Genomic DNA, 9045 nt, shown 5'->3' with positions numbered 1-9045 from the left:
CACAATGTCAAGCGTATCAATAATGATGATGTGCAGCGAGCTATAGGACAGTTTTATCACGTTGACGACACACTAACATTAGACACAGGGTCGAGCAGAAAGAAAATCAAGACAATAAGTACATAATTTCACTATGATGTTTACAATAACATCTTTGTTAATATTGAGAGACTACAACAAGCTATGGTGAAGTTCTATAGTCGTTCACCAGAAGGTGAGAACTTGCAATTGCTACTATTCATGTTTTTCAGTAGAAAATGAAGACGTTTATTTTGTTTTGAATATTGTAAACACTACTAGTCCATGGACTTGTAGCGACGACAGAAGCGACGCAAAAGCGTCGCTTAAGTGACGTGTTGAGCCGTCGCTACAAGCGTCGCTATGATATGTCGCTTAAGCGACTATAGTAGCGATCTTGTAGCGATTCATTAGCGTCGCATAAGCGACAAAATGTTTAAAAAGTTATTAATGTCACTTAAGCGAGATAAATCACTTAAGCGACGATAAAAACGTCGCTTAAGCGACGATAACGATTACGTCGCTTAAGCGATGATGCACAATGGAAAAAAACGGACAGATATAGAATTTATATACCGGTTGATTCATTTACATTAAACATAATGTTGTCTATATTTTTCTCATGATCTACCTACTGTTTCTCTCTCTGTCGCTTGCTATCTTGCAATTGTGATTGCACTCCGTGTTGTTGTTGTTTTTGCGGAGATTGGTCAGACACCGGTGCATAAACGAACATGAATTCTGGTAAACAACGCTATCTAGCTCTCTTTTATTGTTATTTTTTTAAATTGAAACACTCTAACTTTAACTATTTTCAAGCCTTACTTTATCTTTATAATACATATACATATACATATACATACATATATACAATGTGCATGCACATACATAGTACATACACACATAGTAATACATACATACACACATAGTAATACATACATATGTTTAATGTTATGCATACATAATGCAAGCATGCATGCATTATATATGTATGTATGTAAGACATTATGTATATATGTATGTATATCACATGTATATATGTATCTACATTGTATGAATCCATGCATGTGTGTATGTATATACATGCATCTATGTATGTATGTACATTGTATATATGCATGCATGCATGCATGTATGTATGTATGTAAGAATTCCTGAGATGATGAACGGGAGCGGGGAAGGGGATAGGGCCATTCCGGGGATGGGACAAAGATCGACAGTTCAAAAAACTTTATTTAACTTCAACTATTTTTTCAAGCTTTACTTTATCTATATAATACATGTACATAAATATATACATATATAACACATATACATATACATATACATACACATATACAATGTGCATGTACATACATAGTACATACACATATAATAGTACATACATATGTTCTGCATACATAATGCATGCATGCATGCATTATATATGTATATATATATGCACGGATGTATGTCATATGTAGTACATAGGTCATATTATATATATATGTATATATATATGCACGGATGTATGTCATATGTAGTACATAGGTCATATTATATATATATCTATATAATACATATACATATACATATAAATATACATATACATACACATATACAATGTGTATGTACATACATAGTACATACACACATAGTAGTACATACATATATACATGCATACATGCATTGTATATCTATATAATACATATACATATACATATAAATATGTATTATATATGTATTATATATCTATATAATACATATACATATACATATAAATATACATATACATACACATATACAATGTGTATGTACATACATAGTACATACACACATAGTAGTACATACATATATACATGCATACATGCATTGTATATGTATACATAATGTATGTACATACATAGTACATACACACATAGTAGTACATACGCACATAGTAGTACATACATAATGTGCATACACACATAGTAGTACATACATATGTTATGCATACATAATGCATGCATGCATGCATTGTATATGTATACATATATGTATGTATGTAAGATATTATGTATGTATGTATCTCATTCGGCATCTGCTCTCATCCGGTATCCCGTACTCTCTTATTTCTGTACAAAATCTGACTGGTTTTTCTCATGGCTTGCGAAAGGTTTCATTATGTATGTAAGACATTATGTATGTATGTATCTCATCCGGCATCTGCTCTCATTCGGTATCCCGTACTCTCTTATTTTCGTACAGAATTTGATTGGTTTTCCATATGGCTTTCGAAAGGTTTCTGTCTCGCATTCTTCCGTACTATATGCGGAAGGTTCCCGTCCCGCACTCTTCCGGATCTCCTCTATACCCGTCTCTTTGCCTTCCGGAACTCCATTCCGATCTGTATTCTGGTTCATATAGATATTCTGGCTCCTTCCGGATCTGCATTCCGGACCGTATTTTCCTTCAAAATGAAGACTAGAAGCAAACGGTGGCGTACTTCTATTACGCCCCAGACATGTCAAAATATATTATTTTACTAAGAGGCAAAATATACACAACCAAAAATTAAGTCTTTATGCCAAAATTTTGTAGATACATGTCTATATCAAAAAGGGTTCTTACAGTATGTGTGTCATATGTATGTATGTATATACATGCATGTATGTATGCATGCACATTGTATGCATGCATGTATGTATGTATATATATATGTATGTATATATACATGCACACTGTATGCATGCATGCATGTATGTATATATATATGTATGTATGTATGTATGTAAGCAATCCCGACGAACGAAAACGGGGATGGACAAAAAACGGCAATTAAAAAACTTTTTTAATAATAACTATTTTCAAGCTACTTGGTACATTGGTACTTGGTGCACTGTACTTTGGTACATGGTAATTGGTACATGATAATTGGTACATGGTCCATATAGTAATTGGTACATGGTACATGATAATTGGTACATGGTCCATAGTAATTGGTACATGATAATTGGTACATGGTATATGATAATTGGTACATGGTCCATAGTAATCGGTACATGGTACATGATAATTGGTACATGGTCCATAGTAATCGGTACATGGTACATGATAATTGGTACATGGTCCATAGTAATCGGTACATGGTACATGATAATTGGTACATGGTCCATAGTAATCGGTACATGGTACTTGATAATTGGTACATGGTCCATAGTAATCGGTACATGGTACTTGATAATTGGTACATGGTCCATAGTAATTGGTACATGGTACTTGATACTTGGTACTAGATTCGGTGCTTGGTACTTGATTTAGTATCAGGCTCCATAATGAAACTTCGAACTCGCAATTAGACTTGGTACTTAAGTTGGGTATCATGTTGAAACCTCGTACTTGCAAATGGTTACATGGTACAGGTACGTGGCACATAAATTGGTACTTTGAAATCACGTGCTTTGAAACTTCGGATCTTAAAGCTTGAAAGTTAGCTTGAGTTGATACGTATCGTACAATCAGGGACCCCTGCAAAAAACATGAAAATCAAAAGCTTGTTAATATTAGAGCCTAACATAGAAAAACGGTCACTAGAACTGTTTTTGATTTGTCTCTATCTAGCTTTCCAAGAGCTTTTGAGAAATTGGTGATGCTTGCCAATCTTTTGCTTCTTTTGATGTGTTACATTGTGGGCTCGCCTCTTTTCTTGTTTAGGATTTGTTTTGTTTTAAAACATACAGATAAATAAATAACGTTCTAGATTCTTGCACATACTTAGGCTAATTAACTTACCGACAAATAATTAATTGTTTGACAATAGACAAATTCAGCGATGCAATGAGAACATATGTCAATATATATCATCAACAAATATATGTACATGTATATCATCAACAAATATATGTACATGTGTCTACAGTATGTGGTGATCAATCCTCTCATACACAAAACAGATCACTAAGTATCACTACGTGAGCCATCACTACATGAGTCGCTACTATCAGACTCGAAAGAATCATCATCAACATCAGCACTGCCACCACCCGTGCCCCCAACCACAACACCACCATCACCACCGCCACCACCCGTGTCCCCACCCGGGATCACGCCGCCGCCGCCGCCCGCCTCAGCCTCTCGTCGTCGCCCCTCGGCCTCCTGTCAAGCCACCTCTGTCATGTCCTCCTTGCCATGTTGCTCTTGCATTACTTAGTGAAATCAAATAAGAATATAGTACAATTAAAATGAAAAAAAGAATATATTACAGTTAATATGAAAATAAACCACAAAATAAATCAGTGATACCCACAAGTGGATCAGGCCTGTCCGGAAGTGTCGCCTGCAAAGCGCGGTACCCGTAGTATGTAGCGTACTCCATCTCCTGCGCCGTAGGTGCACGACCATAGTCTTTGGTCTGCATCAAGACAGAACCAAAGACTTATTGATTTCTTCATTCAATAATAGTATCTTTGAAAGTTAAAATTAGAACGATTTATACTCACAAATGTGGCCACAAATCCATCTCGACCCATCCGGCCTAGTCTAGATGTGTGACCAACTTGCAGTCTCTTTCATGCTGCCGTCTATGTAAATTTCATTAAACAAAATGTCATAGATTAGAGAATACTTAGAATCAATCTATCAAAGTTCAAATTAATTCTAATATACATTAACAAAGGCACGCACCTTCTGCTGATGAGGAAAAGTGATTCGTAGGCGTCTCTCCTTGCGGAAGTATTGCCATGTCTCCATGCACATATCATCCCTCCTCTTGTTTGTCTCCACCATACAGTAGCGTCTGTTTATTTTTCATATTGCATACCATAGAACTTGTTAGATTTCAATGTTTTCTTTCATGCATTGCTTTTTTCTTCTCGATCATTTGATTAATGACTCATGTTTTTGATAAAAAACAGAAGAAGGAGGGAGCACACACAAGAGAAGCAAACCCTAATCCATATTCATCAATCATAAAGAAGGAGAGAAGCCATAGTCATCATCTCTCTCACACACACACAAAAGAGAACACAACATAGTGTTATGTCCACACTACAAAGTAAACCTAATGAAATGTCCACACCACACATGACCAGCTGGACGCAGTCATAAACACACCACACGATATCCATCTACCATACTGTCACTCTGTCAGCACCCATGTGCTATCCTCCAGCTGTATACGAGCTTGACATTTCAACACTCCCCCTCCAGCTGTATACGAGCTTGACATTTCAACACTCCCCCTCAAGCTCGACATGTCCATCTCTAGGACTCCCAATCTAGTACGGAAATACTTGAACTTATCCTTACCCAAGTGCTTTGGTAAAGATATCTGCAACCTGCTCATCTGTCTGTACATATGTCAAATCAACATGCCCATCTAGCACTTTCTCTGTACATATGTCAAATCAACATGCCCATCTAGCACTTTCTCTATGTCTGTACATATGTCAAATCAACATGCCCATCTAGCACTTTCTCTATGATGAAATGATAGTGGACCTCAATATGTTTGGTCCTGGCATGATAAACTGGGTTGCTAGCAAGCTGAATACTACTCATGTTGTCACAATGAATGACAACTCTCATATCACTCTATAACCTGACATCGTCTAGCAACTTCTTCAACCACATAGCCTCACATGCAGCTATAGCTGCTCCACGATACTCGGCCTCTGTGGTAGATAAAGGAACTGTAGGTTGCTTTTTACTGCTCCAATTCACAGCTCCACTACCAAGACTGAAAACATAGCCACTGGTAGACCTCCTGTCATATGCACTACCGGCCCAATCTACATCTGTATATCCATAGACATGCATGTCTTTTCCTACCTCATAGAAAAGACCATAATGCACGGTAGTTTTGACGTATCTCATAATACGTCTCACAGCATCCAAGTGAGGTTTACAAGGATTCTGCATAAACTGACTTACCAAAACCAACTGCATAAACTGACTTACCAAACCAACTGCATAGCTGAGATCTGGCCTCGTAAATGGTCATGTAAATAAGGCTACCAACCATTTTTCTGTACATGGTGATAGCATGTCAAGTGCATATTGCCTTTGCACCAACCATATACCCTTGCTTGTTCTTATCACCTCAATGCCAAGAAAGAACCTTAAATCACCAAGGTCTTTCATATCAAACTCTTTGCATAAAGAGGCCTTAACCTCATCAGTGCCTTTCCCACAATCACCTGTGATAATCAAATCATCAACATATATGACTATCATCACGATACCATCATGTGTCTTCTTCACATAAAGTGAAGAGTCTGCATTTCCAACCACAAATCCAATACTGACAAGATATCTGTGCGAATCTTGTCACTCTAAGCACACGAGGTGCTTGCTTCAAACCATATAAAAGTAGGATATTCTGGATGTACATATCCTTCTGGCTGTTCCATGTACACCTCTTCTTGTAGTTCACCATTCAAGAAAGCATTTTTTACATCCATTTGATGTAAAGCCCAACCTTTTGTGCTGCTAGTGCAATAGACCTCACAGTAGCCATCTTAGCCACTGGGCTGAAAGTTTCATCATAATCAAGACCATAAGTTTGTGCATATCCTTTAGCGACCAGCCTTGCTTTATGTCTCTCTAGGCTGCCATCTGACTTGCACTTTACCTTATACACCCATTTGCAACCAATTGCATTCTTTCCTTGCGGTAACTCAACCAATTCCCATGTATCATTTTTGTCCAAAGCATCAATCTCTTCATCCATGGCTTTCTCCCATACATGCTCTCCAATAGCCTCTGTATAGCATGTAGGTTCCACATGCTTCACCATAGATGTCATGTATGCATAGTGCATAGCAAAATCTCGATATGTCAATCTGTCAACTGGATATCTGACTCTCTGGGATCTCCGCAATGCATGCGGGTCACTCTGTACACTTGTAACTCTAGCATGTGGTGGCACATATCTGTCCTGCCTAGCACAGTGTGCGTAAAACAGGTATGCCAAGCTCTTCATCCAAACTTTCTGAACTAGCTGACTCATAACCTGTGATTCCAATTCCTTCGACCTTCTTCTTTCCTTTATCCATAGCACTACTCCCAGTGCTCACACTCTCATGCCTCAAACGTCCTGACCATGGACGTACACTGCTACTCTCAGCTTCTACTGCTGGCCAAGACATAGTAGTAGAACTAGAACTTGCTTGTGGCAAGTTCACAGGCACATTTGCCTCAAGTGACTCAATGACTCCCTCATCTTTTGCTTTGTACCAACTAGCAAGCTCATCAAACACCACATCTCGTGAGATGACCACTTGTCTAGTTTGAGGGTTATAACATTTGTATGCCTTTCGATCCTATGCATATCCAACAAATACACATTTCTCTGCCTTAGAATCCAACTTCCTTCTTCTTTTGTCAGGCACATGTACATAAGCTATGCATCCAAAAACTTTGAGATGTCCAATGTCTGGCCTGTAACCTGTAAGCCGCATCTTTGGCGTGCTTCCATGAATGGCTGCTGTAGGTGTTTTGTTCAGTATATACATTGCAGTAGCATATGCTTCTGCCCAATAGTAATCTGGCATGCTCTTTTCATTGAGCATTGCCCTTGCCACTTCACATATGACTCTATTCTTTCTCTCAGCCACACCATTTTGCTGAGGTGTATACCTGCAAGTCAACTGTCTTCTTATTCCATGCTTCCTCTCAAGAAATGCTCAAAAGCTTTTGAGGTGTATTCACCACCTCCATCTGTTCTCAAACATTTAATCCAACAGCCATATTGCTTTTCTGTAAAGAGCTTTGAAATCCATGAACTTTTCCAACACTTCACTCTTCTCTCTCAGAAAGTATATCCATGTCATCCTACTGAAATCATCTATAAATGTCATATAGTATAGACTGCCTTTGATAGATGGGTTTTGTGCAGGACCCCATACATCACTGTGTACTATCTCAAGTGGCATGTTACTCATATTTCCTTCTCTAGGAAACCTCAACCTTGCCTGCTTTCCAAACTGACAGGCTTCACAAACATGCATATGTCCATCATATTTGAATCTAGGCAATCCACTGACAATGCCTCTTGTTTGCATGTTTTTTAATCTCTGTATATTCACATGTCCAATCCTCTTGTGCCACATATCAATGTCCTGCACAATCCCATTGCTCTTTGAAAACATGGCTGAGCTCAATTCTGGTATGCCTGCATCTAGTTTGAATTATTAACCTTCCTTCCTTTTTACCTTTTGGCAATCAATTTGCAGCCATGCTTAAAGTCTTCTACAAAACACCCATTCTCATTGAATCTTACTTGTAGTCCCTGCTCAACCATTTGGCCTACTGATGCCAAATTCTTTGTAATGGATGGTACATATAGCACTTCTGACATATTCTTCACATTTCCATCATGCATCCTCAAAGGCACACTACCAACATGTGTTATAAGATGCTGAGTATCATCTCCTGTGACCACATAACCATTTGTACCCAATGGTTGCATCTTCTCAAACCACTCACCATGACATGTCATGTGGTTTAAGGCACCCGAATCCATATACCATGACTCATCTCCAGCATTCTGAGAATCCATATACCATGACTCATCTCCAGCATTCTGAGAATCCATTGTCCCCATAATGTGCTTCATTGCAAAAAGATGATTTGAACTCCCATCATTGTTACTAGTAGATGCATAATTTCCATGTTGTGGTCTTCCATTCCTGACATCATTCTGCTTTTTGTAACAATCTTTTGCCATATGTCCAAGTTTGCCACAATAGTGACATTTAATCCCATTCAAATTTTGTTGAGGACCTTGCCATCGTCCTCTACCACGAGCACCTGTTCCAATTCTCCCCCTACGGGATTGAAATCCACGACCTCCACGTGGTCCAAATGATGACTGTGAATTCTAAAAATTCTGATTTGATTGTGGTTGAGTAGATCTGTCATTCCAACCACGTCCTCCACGGCCTGGAGGGGCAAATCTCCCCCTGCCTCGAGAGCCTCTAGATGAGTAAAAAGCCTGATTCCTTGCATGCTCATCATTACTGGATGAGGATGCACCACCTGTAATATTCATACCACCAAGTCCAAGCT

At 38.4% G+C, this 9045-nt stretch overlaps 1 pseudogene; it reads right to left on the bottom strand.

Moving 5' to 3' along the window:
* Positions 1-2301: 2301 nt before the first annotated feature.
* Positions 2302-4761, bottom strand: LOC147609057 (uncharacterized; annotated as a pseudogene).
* Positions 4762-9045: the final 4284 nt, after the last annotated feature.

Source organism: Cibotium barometz, chromosome 52 (genome assembly GCF_041138505.1).
Source record: "Cibotium barometz isolate CiBa-2024 chromosome 52, ASM4113850v1, whole genome shotgun sequence".
Lineage (NCBI taxonomy): Eukaryota > Viridiplantae > Streptophyta > Polypodiopsida > Cyatheales > Cibotiaceae > Cibotium > Cibotium barometz.
Note: the sequence above shows the minus strand (reverse complement) of the source record. Positions and strands in the feature narration are given on the sequence as shown.